Source organism: Coenobita brevimanus, chromosome 101, assembly GCF_032717465.1.
Source record: "Coenobita brevimanus isolate Jiangsu-jjx chromosome 101, ASM3271746v2, whole genome shotgun sequence".
Classification (NCBI taxonomy): domain Eukaryota; kingdom Metazoa; phylum Arthropoda; class Malacostraca; order Decapoda; family Coenobitidae; genus Coenobita; species Coenobita brevimanus.
The window spans coordinates 49,961,252-49,976,832 of NC_137054.1; the positions used below are offsets into that span (position 1 = coordinate 49,961,252).

A 15,581-nucleotide genomic window follows, 5' to 3' on the forward strand; every position below is an offset into this window, starting at 1 on the left:
AGGAATGCCAAGGCGTGAGTGAGATCTGGCCTCACCTGTATATACTGTACAGTACTGTTTTCTATTCTTTACTCAGTAATTTGATAAATAAACAGCTGCTTAAAGTTCATTTAGCTTTTATTAACATTTCTACTGTAGATTTAAGAGCTTACAACTAGCCTAGTACAGTACAGAGTAGTTAGTTGACAAATTAGGGGGGGCTCCTCGAATGCATCTCCTCATTTTCTTAAATTTCTTATGGGGAAAAATGCTTCAATATACTAAAGATTTTAAAGGTACCTAACCCTTTCGTTTATCTGGGACTCCCTGTACCTTCTTCACCCCTGCACAGCTGTTGACTTTTACACGGGTTTTATTTGCCCCTGTGTAAAGTACAACTCTCATGTGTGGGGAGGCTCCCCACATATAGTGCACCTCCACACAATGCGAACTCACACAGTCCGAATCACCTACAATGCCAGGTCAACCCAGAAAATGCTTATTTTCGTCCAATGCAAAATCTGCAAATCGAACTTCCCAACATGCAAATCGACTGTATGATTCCAAGGCAAAAATGGACTTCCCTCCATTACCATGAGTATCGGGCTGTACAATGTGAGTCAGTCACACGAAAACAGGTGACTGGCAACGTGCCAGATTCAAAATGGCAGGCGGATGGCCAGCTATCTGCATGCCATCTACCGACTTTCTTGGGTAAACAGCCACTTCTCCATATTGCCACAAGAAAACATTGTACCTCGCATCCTGTGGTCTGTTTTAACATAATAGCAGTACCCACCTGTTCATCATGGTCTCAGCTGTTGACTTTGAAGGCTTTATGGCACCTCCAGGAGACCTCAGCAGTGACAATGAAAGTGACAAAGGGGCACCCCATCCCGCGGGGCAAGAGTAGAAGCCCCAAGCCTCGGATATCAACCCCCCTCCCTTCTTAACAAGCCCAGAAGTCACTTAAAGGTACATAGTGTTCTACTTGTTGGTCCAACTAGAAGTACTATTAGACAAAGTATTAGCAGAATAGAGTTGGCTGAAAGGGGACCTGAAGACCAAGCCATGGGTGGGCTGTCCACCATATACCATTTTCCCCAGAAGTTCTTTGGTCACACGATGTGAAATTGTAGAATGCAAGGGTTTCTGCCACTCATGAACTCGCTGTGTGAGGGTGCACTGTACAGCTCTTCACAATAGGGTGGAGTCAAAGCCTTCTCGTCTCATTAACTCTCCTCCTCTTACTGGCTCCCTTCAACCTCTGTTTCTTCGCCACACTGTTGCATCTTTATCTCTTTTCTATCGCTACTTCAATGGTCACTGCTCCTCTGATCTGTCTGCTTGCATTGCTCCACCTCTACGACATGTGCGTAGCACCTGCCTAGCAACAAACTCTCATCCTTTTTCTGTCCAACTCTCTAATGCAAGAGTTAACCTTTACTCCCAGTCCTTCATTTATGCAACAGGTCAACTCTGGAACTGTCTCCCTCTGTCTGTATTTCCTACTTCCTATGATATGCAGTCTTTCAAATGCAGTGTGTCCAGGCGTCTCAAAATGAATGGATCTTGAATTTGTTTTTTTTTTTTTTTCTTGGAAGGAACGGTTTGTGGGCTACTGGCCTTTGATTCCTCCGTCCTTGCATTTAAATAAAAAAAAAAAATAATAATAAAAAAAAATAAATAAATAAAAAAAGGCAAGCAGAAGCTGATTAATTTCAGTATCGATATTGGAAGGGAAAAATTCTCCAATAATTGGAATTGCATTGGAATCGGCTGAGTAGTGATGAAAAATATATAAATGTTTTGCCCATTGGCCCTGGACTCTAGCACCTACTTCTCCACCATTTTAAGTGTGCTTAAACATGGTAATGATGATTACTTATCAAAGATTCAGCCATATCCCAGTTCTACTGACTGTCTTGAATGGTAAAATTTCATTCATTCATTCATTGCCAGACACCATGTATCCCAAACGGGGTGGCCAAGGGCTTAGAGTTAATTGTTTTACAGGGAGGGGCACTAATCCTCCACTAACCCCACACACGTAGGGAGAACGTTATGCCAACAGCATCTGGTGTTCCCAGGTGGTCACCCATCCAAGTACTAACCAGACCCAACGTTGCTTAACTTCGCTGATCGGACGGGAAGCGGTGTACTCAACGTGGTATGGCTGTTGCTTGAACTAAAACATACGAATATTTAGGCCCTAATATTATACACTGTGGTTTGAATCAAGCCTGACACAAATACTGAGACAGAAATTTTCTGTCAATGAGCTGTGGCGGACTCGTACACGCACACACACTGGCAGTGTTCCATCAAAGGAATGACTTGGGCTTAATACTCTATTTACTTTCGATGGTACAAGACCTGTGAGCAGATTTTATTTTATTTTTTTTTTTTTTTATATATCTCCAGAAGAATGTACACAACTAAATAATATACACAACCTAATTATCGCTGCCTTCCTCCGAGAGAAAAGGACTTTAATGATAAATTTGGTTGTTACATGCAAATCTAATTTTAAGTTGATGTGAAAAAATTGTGGTGCTTAAAAAATTATATCAATACAGTGGTTTCTCGTTTTTCGATGCATTTTACTTCGATGCCTCATTTTTCGCGCAAGAAAAAAGTTTCCAAGTTGTCCCACACTTTGCTGATTTCCCTACATTTTGCTGGTCCCAGCCGGCAGCTGAAACTCAGCAGACGATGCGTACCAACGCTCAGTCTAGGGCCCGTACCTACGAAATTACCAAGTATTTAGTTTTGGCTTCTACTTAAGTCCCAGGCTGAAGTACTTTACTGTGTGGACTACTTAAGTGCTACCATCGATACTGCTTAGAGATCTGCTCAGCAAAGTAAAGTACAAGACTTCTAACTGGAGGAAATCTGAATGAAAAGCAGTGCATAGCAAAATTCTTGTGAATAAAACAATGAATTATTTCAGACACAGTGCATGACCAATCAAGATTTTGTTACTAATATTACAAATAGGAGGTACTACTATTTTTTTGTGTGTCAAGTGCAGAGTGAAATTTGAATTTCTTGGTAGTATTTTCCGTCATCCAAGTTACGTCGTTACCCTTTTGATTTATGCCATCTGTAGTCGTTTCCCCGTCAATACCTAGAGAGTTCCGTGTGATGTATGTTTTAAGATGTTTTCCTGGTGTTTTGTATGTATGGTACGTACTTTACTGAACGCATATGATAAATAATGGTAAACACGTGGCACAGCTAGTGCCAAATATAATGACAAAATTCGTTACGAATCCCTTCACAACTTCACATCGACGAGTCTTTCAGTCAGTCATTTCTCCGTCAAAACTCGTTAGGTTAGGTAAGATTATGGTCGGTTCCCTACTCTTCATGCTTGCAAGACATTTCCCGGTAATTTTCTTCATATACTGTACTTAAATGTTGACATGATTATGGCAAAAAATTATTACCACGGAACACGGACATAACTGAATTTAGGACAATCGTGGATCGCTTGCATGACCTTTTGGCTGGTCATTTCCCCGTCAGACTGGTTTGGTTAAGTTTTGGACGATACTCTTTACATACACTTTCTTGTTGTTTTCTGTTATTAGACACATGTATTCTAATTTGCCGTATGAATATATTATCCGATCATTACCGTGAGGCACAGCTATAGCTAGGTTTTGGAAAAATTTTCATCAATAATTGCCTGAATAATATACAGTAACCTCAACGTGTCCCGCATTTCCCCATCAAAACACGTGACCTACTGTTCTCTGATTGTTATTTCTTCTGCAAAACAGCCACGACATTCGCAACAATACGACTCAAGCCTTGTTATATTTCACTGATAAATAACTTGTAGATGAACAAGCAAAAAAGGTCACAGGGGAAGTAGACAAAAGTAAGTTTGTTATTGTCATCGTAACATACCGTACGTACGATCTTTAGACGTGTCGTGCTATTATTTCTTAGCGAAGAATCAATACACGTTTCTCTTAACACTATTTATGTTGGTTTTGATGGACAAATATGTGAAATAGATGTAAAATAAAGCTTATTGATATTTAAGGAAGGAAAGAATAATAACCGTCCCGACCTAGATGGTAGACTCAGCCCACCAATGTTTTATTCTATTTGACTATCATTACAGCCTCTCTTCCTTGTAGCAGTGAGCAAAATAATGTTGTTATAATTTCTCCCTTCCTTTTAGTGACAAAGAGGGCACACAAAATTACCGTGATTTAGTTTACAGACTTTGATGTCGAAACTTAAATAATCTGGTGAAAAATGGCAGTTTTTTCTTCGTTAGTGACATCACGAGTTGTGGCCCTCACTTCTCACATGATAAAGATATTCAAGAAGATACTAAAGGACAAGATCATTATGTATTTGAAGAGCAATTATCTCCTGACAAATGCTCAACATGGGAACCAGCCTATCCACCCTCAACAGCAAACACACCTTCACTTGCAACTCAAGCCAGTCTTCAATTCATTTCTGGTAAGGATTTTTGGTGTTGCAGCTCTTTATAACAGTTTTAATATCTTTTCAGGTACATGTTTATTGTGTTATGATATTATAGCACTAGTAAACACTCTTCATTTAATTTTGGTTAGGGCCTGTTTCGTGTTACAGTTCTTTCTGTTGGTGTTATGGTGCTTTCTGACAGGGTAGGTAGGAGTACCACCGGAACGCTCCTCTATTTTTCCCACTGATTCTTAACTTCAAACTTCAACGTTTCACATTTCGCGTGATTTTGGTGGAAAATTGAAGCAGCGAAAAACAAGGACCCACTATACATTGAACTAATTATCACAGTTCCTTAGATAATGTGATAAAAAACTAGTACTTAAAGAATGATATTAACCCTTTGAGACAGGCTGACGAATGAGGATATAAAGGAGCGTTGTGGTGTGGATGTGGATGTGATAGGAAGCGTTATGAGGAACATACTGTGGTGGTTTGGCCATGTGGAGAGGATGGAGGGTGAAAGACTGACGAAGAGAGTGTATGTGAGTGAGGTGGAGGGGGGAAGAGGGAGGGGGAGGCCGAGGATGAGATGGAGGGATGGAGTGGAGAGGTATATGAGAGAGGGAGGTGTGAGTTGGGAGCAGGGGAGTGAAATGGCGGGGGACAGGGCGACTTGGAGGCGATTTGTTTGTGGCCACCACAAACGGGATTGAGGCGTCTGGCAATAGATAGATAGATAGATTCCAATGACTATTTTGGCTGTCATTTCAAATCCAACCTCAGAGATTCTGATGATGCTTTTAATTGTCATTTTAAGAAACTTTTGTAAAATATTCACCATAAATCACGTTTATGCATCATAACAAAGAGGCTCGAGCATGATGTCATGGAATGGTTGCTCTATGCATGGCGGTACTGCACAGCTGGTCTGACTCATGGCTTTGTTTCTTTATAACTTTATTCTTGGTGAATATTTTTCTACAACAAGGTATAAAATTTTTGTTTTTTGCCTAACTTCAACTCGTCATTTTGACTTTTTATTTTCTTTGTTTTCCTTTTATGAATATACTACGATAAAGAACAACTATTCAGCTTCAAAGTAACACAACAACCAGCATCCTATCATAAAAAGTGTATATACACTGACCGATCAAAGAAAAACACTGCGAAGTGAATATGCAGCCGAGACTAAAATAAAACTGTGCATCTCTTCCCTTTTGCTTTACTGCACAATGAAATGCAAAATTAACCAATAACTATCCATCATTGTAAAGGTAATTTATTGTATTTTTGCATGGTTTAAGCTAGATTAACATACAGTATATTTATTTGTTATTTTTTGCCAAATATTTTTCTACGGCAAGGTATAAAATTTTTGCTTTTCGCCTGACTTCAACCTGTCATTTTGACATTTTATATTTCGTTCTCCTTTTTCAAACATAATATGATAAAGTACAACTATTCAGCATTAAAATGACACCAAAACCAACATTCTATCACGAAAAGTGTATTTACACAGAGCGATCAAAGTAAAATATTGGGCCGCGAAGATGTGGGTCAGGGTGAGTGGCTGACTCTAGCACAGACATAATCTGCCCTGCCTAGAAACCTCATAGGGTTAATATACTGACCTACAGTAATTACCTTTACAATGGAAAATGTGAGTACGTTTCAGTACTTGGGTAGTGTGATGAGTAAGGATGGAAGTCTACAGAGTGAAGTGCTTGAAAGGGTACAACAAGGAAGAAACATCGCTGGTTCCTTGAAGGCAGTGATAAGAAACAGAGAAGTGAGCATGGAACTGAAAAAGTTATTAAATGACTATTGTGATACCAACTCTAATGTATGGAAGTGAAGCTTGGACGATGTTGGAGGGACACACGTCAAGAGCGCGGGCAGTGGAAATGAGTTATTTAAGAGGAGCCTGTGGAGTCACATGGAGAGACAGACTGATAAATGAGGATGTGATGGAGCGTTATGGTGTGGATGTGGATGTGATAGGAAGAGTTAGGAGAAACACAATGAGGTGATTTTGTCATGTGGAGATGATGGAGAGTGAGAGACTGATGAGGAGAGTGTATGTGAGTGAGGTGGAAGGGGAGAGAGGGAGGGGAAGGCCAAGGATGAGATGGAGGGATGGAGTGGAGAGGTTTATGAGAGAGGGGGATGTGAATTGAGAGCTGGGCAGGGAAATGGCAGGGGACAGGGTGATGTGAAGGTGATTTGTTTGTGCCCACCCCGTATAAGGGATTAAGGCGTCTGGCAATAGATAGGTAAATAGATAGATCCTCCCATCCAAGACTGTAATATTGTCAAATGAGGGTCCCGTCTAGGACGAGAAACGTCTTGGACCAACACAAGACCTTATGGAAAAAATTATTATCGTCAAATAATCTTCGAAGTACCCCTAAAAACATAAACCTAGACCTATTTTGGCACCAAAACAAATTTCCTCACCTTGAAAGTGTGTGTTTCTGAGCTTGTTATCTCCAGCTTAGTAGCTCAGTTATAGCCTGCTTAGTAGCCTGAGGTAGATGACGGCACTTCAAGGGGTTACCAGACGGTTTTCTAGGCATGGTTAAGTAAGGAGAGGCAATAACCTAGGAGCAAACGCTGAGTGCAACATGTGGTGTGTCCACGACACTTGTGAGGGAGACAAAAGCACAAGCCCTGCCTGTTCATCACGTGACCAGATGCCAATATTTTATTGGACAACATCAACACCACGTAACTCTCTCGGGCGCAGGAGCCGTGTTGGACCGGGTAAGACTGTCATACCTGCATTCTCCTTGGATTTGGGCTGTTATGAACTGTTGGTTCTGTATTGGTTGTATGCAACCATATTACGGCAATATATTGGATTATTATTTATGGTCTCCATCTTGGACGCGACATATCTGGGACAAACAAGTCTTGGACGTGAGCGTACTGTGGATATATGCATATATACATGAGGTGCTACCCCAAAGTTCCAGTAATTTGAACAGAGGGAGCCAACCGTTTGCAGTTTTGCCTTTTGCCTCTAGGAGGAGTCAGCAGCACCCCTTGTGCGACAGCGTGGCCACGGTCATGTCTGTGAGTGGACATGTTGTTGAGCTATCTTTACTATTGTAACATGGTATGTACGTGGTTTGGTGGTTTTGCAATGAAGGACCAATGGCACAGCTCTGTCAAGTAGATGTTGATCGTTTTCTTCAATATCCAAGGGATGGTTCACAAGGAATTCATCCCACCCAGTCAATCTGTCAGCGGAAAGTTGTACTGTGAAGCTTTGCAGCATCTGAGGGAGAACATCCACTGCAAATGTCCAGAACAGTGTAAGAACAAGGACTGGGTCCTTCATCATGACAACGCCCCCACCCACACATCAGTTGTCGTTCGGTAGTTCCTGATTTCCACTAACACGGCAGTCATTCTCCACCCACCCTATTCACCTGACCTTGCCCCCTGCGACTTTTTCCTGTTTCCCAAGCTGAAATTACGATTGAAAAGGCATCGATTTCACTTGGCTGAGGAGATCCAGACAGAATCGCAGGAGGTGCTCAAGACCATCATGCTTGAAGCTTTCCAGGGATGCATGGACTCGTGGAAAAAACGCTGGGACCACTGTATACATGCCCAAGGGGACTACTTCAAAGGCAACAGTGAGAACTAGGCGGTAAGGTAACTTATTTTCCTACAATATTGAAATTACTTTATCTCTTTGTTATATATATATATATATATATATATATATATATATATATATATATATATATATATATACTGTATTTCGCGGCATGTAAGACGCACTTTTTTGTCTCAAAGTTACCTTAATATATCCCCATGCATCCTGCACGCTAGACTAAGGCAGGTTAGCTTAGCTCCATTGAGAAGAAACTCTTATAAAGATGATCATCTCACTGCTTGGCAACCACAAGTGTTTTCTACAGTCATCCCTTGGCTATCACGGGTTTTGCTATCGCGTTTCATGGCTATCACGGACAGGTGAAATGCAACACGATTACCTTTATCGCGACCTCAAATACTGCTATCGCGGACGATGGTCAGCCAGAAACATTCAAATCGCGCGGGCTCCGCCCATGCGTATACTCGCGCCGTGATTGGCGCGACGTCACAGGCTACCCGAGCGCTGATTGGCCCAAGACATGGTTACAGCTACCCATCCTTCCCGCCAAGGTTCTGAGAGAGTCAGCGTTACCAGTCGACAGCAGCTATAGCCGTGAAGACCTATTGTTCAACCACAATGGCCACCAATACCCCATCCAACCCTCCTACCATTGGTGCACGTAACGCGGCTAACCCAGGACGGCAAGTGAGGAAGAGGAAGAACCTGCCTTATGCTCAGAAACTGGAAATTGTGCGGCTGATCGACGGTGGTGAGAGCAAGTGCAGCATGGGGAAGAAATTTGGTATCAACGAGTCCACGGTCCGAGGAATCTACCAGAAACGAGAGCACATAAGGAAGCACATGGAATTGGCATCGTCAGAGGGAGCCAGCAACGCCTTGCGGAGTCGTAATCAGGTGCTCCTTAAGACAGAACAGTTGCTGGCCAGGTATCTTGATCGGCAGGCACGGAGGAACCAGGCGGTGGAGACGCGTGAGGTCATGGACACAGCCAGGGAGATATATTTTGGGGTTGCAAGGAAGCTGGCTATTGCACAACCACCATTGTTTGTGGCCTCCAAGGGATGGGTGGATCAATTTATGAAATGGCAACGGATCAAGAACAAGAAAATCAGTAGTGAGGCAGCAAGTGCGGACATGGCAGCGGCTAAGGAGTATCCCGACTTTTTAAAGCACGTGATTGAGGAGGGCCAATATACACCTGACCAAATATTCAACATGGATAAGACGAACTTCTTTGGGAAAACTATGCCCAGGCGGACATTCATCACAGCCACCTCTGCCCACGTACGAGGAAGGAAGGCAATGAAGGCACGGTTCACCCTCTTGTTTGCAACGAATGCGTCAGGAACATGCCGCCTTAAACCAACAGTTATTCATTGTGCTAAACGTCCACGGGCCTACAAGCGACAGGATATGAGCAACCTGAATGTGCACTGGATGTCTTCAAAGAAGGGGTACATGTCGGCAAAGCTGTCGCAAGATTGGATGAAGGAGGCGTTCATTCCCCAGGTCAAGAAGCATTGCGCCCAAAACAACATCCGCTTCAACATTCTGTTGCTGCTGGATAATGCCCCAGGATATTCACCTCTACAGAGGGATTCAGACCCTAACGTCAGAGTTGAATTCTTGCCACCCAACACGACATCATTGATTCAGCCCCTGGACCAGGAGGTAATATCTGTGGTCAAGTCTGCCTACTCGCGACGGCAATTCAGGATAATGAGGGAAGCTACCAAGGACGCCCAGCTCATCCAGCACCTAGTGGACAGTGATGGTGATGATGATGATGATGATGACGAAGTGCAAGGTGATAGTGAACATGACAGAAAAGTGTTTCTTTACTGGAAAAAGTACAATATTAAGCAAGCTGTGGACTTAATGGTGCAATGCTGGGATGATGTGACACAGAAAACAATTCATCACGCTTGGCGAAATATTTTGGAGGGGCTACCTGAGGACCGACGTGGGAATGTGGCAGGTGAGCCACAGTCTGTGCAGGCGGAGATTCAGGCAGCAGTGGAAGAGGCACGGCAAATTCCTGGGACTGGCTTTGCTGACACAACGGAGGACGACATTCGTGACATGATTCAGCCACCCCCTGTTACTGCAGCCGACATCCTAGAGGAGGAGAATGTGGCAGAGGAGGACAGGAGTGAGAGTGGTGAGGAGAACATCGGTGGTGATGCTGGGAGTCGTGGGGGACTCAGCATAGCCAACATAAAGGAAATCATCGACTTGGGTGTAAGGCTACGTCATCTCATCGAGCAAGACGTTAGCGCCAACAATGAGGCAAATTCTTTGGCGATTATGAAGGCACTGGAAAGTTACCACGAACAATACCATGCCCATATCAACAACCTACAACAGCGCCAGATAACAGACTTCCTACGCCGTCGCAACGAGGCTCAGCCCAACCCACAGCCAGGACCATCCCGTGAGCCTCAGGTGGATTCTGATAAAGGAGCTGACGACTTTGAAGGTTTTGAGGGTCCCTTCCAGACTCCTGATGAAGCTGATCAATTCCTAGACGAGATAGAACGTCGGAGGGGTGGCCAGTAATACTCCACCCCAGCCTCGGAACCCCTTCAACCCACCCAAGCCCCTCATCCTCTCCAAAAATGTTAAGTAAAATGGCTTATTACAGTTAATTCTGTTTTATTTATAACCTTTATGTACTGTACTGTTGTTAATTTGCAGCATTGGTTTGTAATCCCAGGTATTTTAGTGAAGGAGATGTGAAAATAGGGTAAGGTTGGGGTAAAGTTGGAGGTCGGGGAACCAATTAGAATTTTTCCCATTAGTTCTTAAGTATGGCTATCGCGATTTTGGCTAACGCGGGTCGCCTAGGGTACCAATTACTCGTGATAGCCAAGGGTTGACTGTACAGTATACAGACTTGATTTTATTTTTAAAAATAAATAAACACTAGTGTGTATATGCAGCAGATTTAACCCGTCACGTCCCGAGCTATTTCGCACCTCTGACACCCCCAATTCCAAGGTATTTTCATTTTTTTTTTTTTTTTTTTTTTTTTTTTTTTTTTTTTTTTTGCTAAAACCTCCGCTTTTGGTGAGAAACATTGAAAATTCATAGAGAAATCGCTCACCTGAGGTTTAAAATACTCGATCCAGGTAGCAGTACCTCCTTACCTTACTGGGTTTTCTAGTAGGCTGGCACCAAAGAAAACGAGTTCTATGGGAGGGTAACTATTTCACACCACTCATAAACGGTATTTATTTATTTACTTGGTACGAATTTTTATGTAGCACGAGAGTATATTGGTTTTCAAACAGTAATATAGGCATTATAGGCATTGTTTCACTCACCAACTCATCATCATACCTGACCTTTTTGTACCACATTACCTGATCATCATTTCTGACTGTTTCTTCCTCTAATGCTATGTAAACTTTGTCCTCCACATTGTCATCGATTGGGGAATCACTCTGGCCCTGCATGTCTTTATTGGCCAGGTCACTGGTAACAGGTGAATTGCCAAGACAATGGCATGCAGGGGGGGGGGGGTTATGTGGTGTAAGGCATTGTCCCTGCTTGGCATTTTGTAGAGGAATAGAGGAAGGTGTCCCGTGTATACGTACGAAAAATCACGCGTGAAAATTGAAAATTGTGCAAATTATGAACCTTGCAATAGCGCAACGTACCAGTACGTCATCAGGACTGGCAAATGCAAAATGTTGCAATGTACCCATACGTCGCCTCGGGTTAAGAAACACACGAGATCAGAAACACAAAAAACATTCGCGGGTTTGTTTACAGTTCAACTGGCTAACACCGTGAAGATATTTAGCGGTTTAGCAGTTTAGCATCCGCACTATTCCAGCAAGCTAACGTACATGATCACTGGTGAACTGTCTGCTAACCTTCTGAAAGGCAATCATGACCACTTTGCTTGCCATCCATTCACTAACTAGCAAAGAAATCATACTGGAGAGATCCTGGCTAGTGAAATTGCCAAGTCATCAAAACCTTTTGTCACGTATGGAAATTCAGTAACCCTAATTAGGTTGGTTTCTTTTGTGACATTTTGTAAGTGTATATATGCAGCAGATACTAAAACACGCAAGTTCAAGAACACAAAGCATTCACAGTTTGTTTTCAGCTCAACTGGCCAACACCGTCAAGGGGTTTAGCAGTTTAAAAACTTAGCAGTTTAGCGTCTAGCGTACACCCTACTCTAGCAAGCTAACATGCTCACTGGTGAACTGTCTGCTAACCTTCTGAAAGGCAATCATAACCACTTTGCTTGCCATCCACTTACTAACTAGCAAAGCAGTCATACTGGAGAGATGCTGGCTAGCGAAACTGACAAGTCATCAAAACTGATTTTTGTCGCACATGGAAATTCAATCACCCTCATATGGTTGGCTTCTCTTAGTGACATTTTGTTTCATGCCTGACAAGAGTATCATAGAAGTGAGCAGTCTTATTATACCAATAGCGAAAAACAGGAAAAACAGTTGTAACGTTAAATTGTACTGCCTGAAGTTACAGCTTCACTTTTTCAGCCAAGTGAAGTACTTTAGCAATGTCTATGCAACTCAGGGCACACCCAATTACAGTATTTTGTTATGAAAATAGGATAAAATTCACTGAGTAGCATAACTGATACAATATCTGAAATAGCAGTGCCTGACGGGCATTCATATCAGCGTCCGCCATTTCTGCTGTATTCTTAGCAGGTGAAGCGATCAGAATGACTGACAACGTTCACTCTCTGCATCTCTGCTGCCTAAGCAAAGATCTCATGATCGGCAATGGAGATCATTTACGCCGTAACGTCCAAATTGGTTAGGTTAGGTTGTAAAGCCATTTGCCATTTTGGACGTTACGGCCAAAACGACCAGAATCCTAAAGATGTGGGTGAGAATGTGGTGTGGGTGTAGTTAAGGAAGTAGGAGTGGGAAGAGTCAGGCTAGGGGACTGATAATCTGCTTATTATAATCCCTTCAGCCCAGCAATGTATTTTATAGGGTAGTTTATTCATGCTTGCCATATGATTTTATTCAGTTCAGGAAACATGTACTGAGGAGGTTAACGTGGGCTGTATCAAATGCCCCAAGTCTGAATATCGCCTGTGCTCAGTTAAAACGACTGCCAGGTTAAAGTCGTATGAAGTGTGGTATAAGCAATTCAATGGATGGTACTGAGGACCATTTACTGTATGAAAGTGACAGTGAAACAGTGATGATGACCGTGGTGATGACTTCCAGTGATGCTTCAGGACTTGGGGAAAGTAGTGATGAATTCTCAGGATTTGAAGACGAGTGAAATTTTCACCATGTCAGTAATATGAAGTGAATATAAGTTTTAGGTGATCATGACAGATGCAACCATGGTAAATTTAGGATCAATGGTGCTGTACACCTTTAGTCTTGCACTGACGATGTTTGGATGAATAAATTGTTTGAGATGTTTCATGTCCTTAAGTGATGATATTTATACTGAACAACCAAATACATTTTGATGTTTTTGGCATATAATAAAGCCACTGGGTACTCCAAAACGGACTGATGTAAATGTTTCAGAGGCGAGCGAATGTTGCGTGTGGTGTGTACAGTACATTAGGGTGGATCAAAAAAATAAAATGTGAAACTTTAGAGTGGGGTATGCTATTATTTTGCGTAATGATGCCAATATTAAGTATGCAAAATCTTATGACAATCAGAAAATATTAACAGGTGCCCCAAGTCAAGAGTATCTTAATCGGAAATTAGTATTTGATGTATATTATACGTATTTTTAGAAGCCTTATACATATTACTGGTAATGTTTACTGTGTGCCTTTTGGTGTATATATGCCCTAAAAAGAAAATTAATCTAAAATATAAAATACTTCAGGTGCCCCAACAACTTGTAAAAAGTGGTATACTGTATTATCATCAATAGCAGAATGCTTACTTTGCACACCCAGAGAACCTGTTGCTTGCAATGATTCAGGATGAGAAGGAGATATTGCGTAAGCTTGGATGGCGGCATATCCTAAAAGCCAGAAAGGATGTCCGAGAAGGTGTTGTACGGCAGTTCATAATTCCAACACTCAAATTTCACTGTCAAGATTATACAGAAATGATTGACTGGCAAAATACCAAACTAACAGAACCTCCCATGACAATGCACCTTTCAGATGCTGACATTATTGACAACATCAGGACAGGAAAATTCTATGAACATGAAAAATTCCTAAATCATACCCAAGCAGTTGAAAGAGTCATTAAACTTGTGACAGAGGCATCTTTGGCAGTTTGTGACCCTGAGAGCAGAGATGGCTAGATCAGGTCCCGACTGACTTCACGCAAACGCATGCCATATTTTGACTCAAAAAAACAGTATATACCAAAGTAAATACCCTTCATAAGGTAGGGTGGTTGGGTTGGGCTAGGGTGGAACTCCATAACAGCTACCTCCACGTGGTGAGTTCTGAGTTACTCTAATTTCTCATTAATTGAAATTTACTAAGACAGCTAAATTGCAAATAAGAGCTAGAATTAGAGCAGCAACAAACTTTAATGTCTTATGATTACTTGAAATTAGAGTAAGCAAAAGGCTGTTGTATATCATATACCATATTACAGAAAAAAACTAAATAAAGTTATTTGTTTGTTTATGAACCACTGTGCAAACAAGTATTCTACCCACATGCAGTTAACAAAACCATTTGGAACGTATAGGTAAAAATAAGAAGAAAATGCAACATTTTGGTATGAAATGAAAATACTAATGCTTTGGGGCACCTGAAAATATTGAACAGTATTTCTGAAATTTCATAGGAGTGCTTTTTAGGCCAATTCCCTAAGAAATAACACTCCCCATGTTCACTTTCTGAAAAAAAAGTTAAAATCCTCCTAAAACCAATCCACCCTAGTGTACGTGTGTGTGTGTACTGTAGCGACTAGGAGGCAGCAGTGTTAAGACCAAAAATGGATGTTTTCACAGTACTCGAATGTTTTGAGATGGATGTCTGTTTTTAGCAAATTCTGATCAGAAAAATATGCATTTTTAATTGTTGATGCTGCAAGGAAAACAGCTGACAGTAAGGGAGTGATACTGGGAGAAGAGGGTAGAGACAGCTGTGTAGTGCTTAGGATGCAGCAGTGTTGTTAAGGGATATTTTCACCATTCTCGACATGTTTTGAGATGAATGTCTGTTTTTAGTATATTGAGATCAGTGAAGAATGTATTTTTAACTGCTGATGCTGCAAGGCAAACATAGCTGACAGTGAGGAAGTGATACTGAGAGGAAGGGGTAGAGACTGCTGTCTAGCGACTGGGAGGCAGCAGTGTTACTAAGGTGTAACAATGGATGTTTTCACCATACTCAGTATGTTTTGAAATGAATGTCTGTTTATAGTAAATTATGATCAGTGAAGCATGCATTTTTAAATGCTGATGCTGCAAGGCAAACATAGCCGACAGTGAGGGAGTGATGCTGGGAGATGAGGGGAAAGAGAGCTGTCTATCCTGTTCCCAAACAGCCTTGCTATATTGAACTTTG

At 41.9% G+C, this 15,581-nt stretch overlaps 1 protein-coding gene and 1 non-coding gene across 2 annotated transcripts in view; both read right to left on the minus strand.

Moving 5' to 3' along the window:
- LOC145415093 (G protein-coupled receptor kinase 2-like) overlaps positions 1 to 15,581 on the minus strand; it is an 831,927-nt gene that overhangs the window by 483,677 nt on the left and 332,669 nt on the right. The gene's annotated exons all lie outside the window — the stretch shown is intronic.
- On the minus strand, positions 2,045 to 2,163 carry LOC145415260 (5S ribosomal RNA). The gene has a single exon (XR_013900038.1). It is a non-coding gene; the product is annotated as a 5S ribosomal RNA (ribosomal RNA).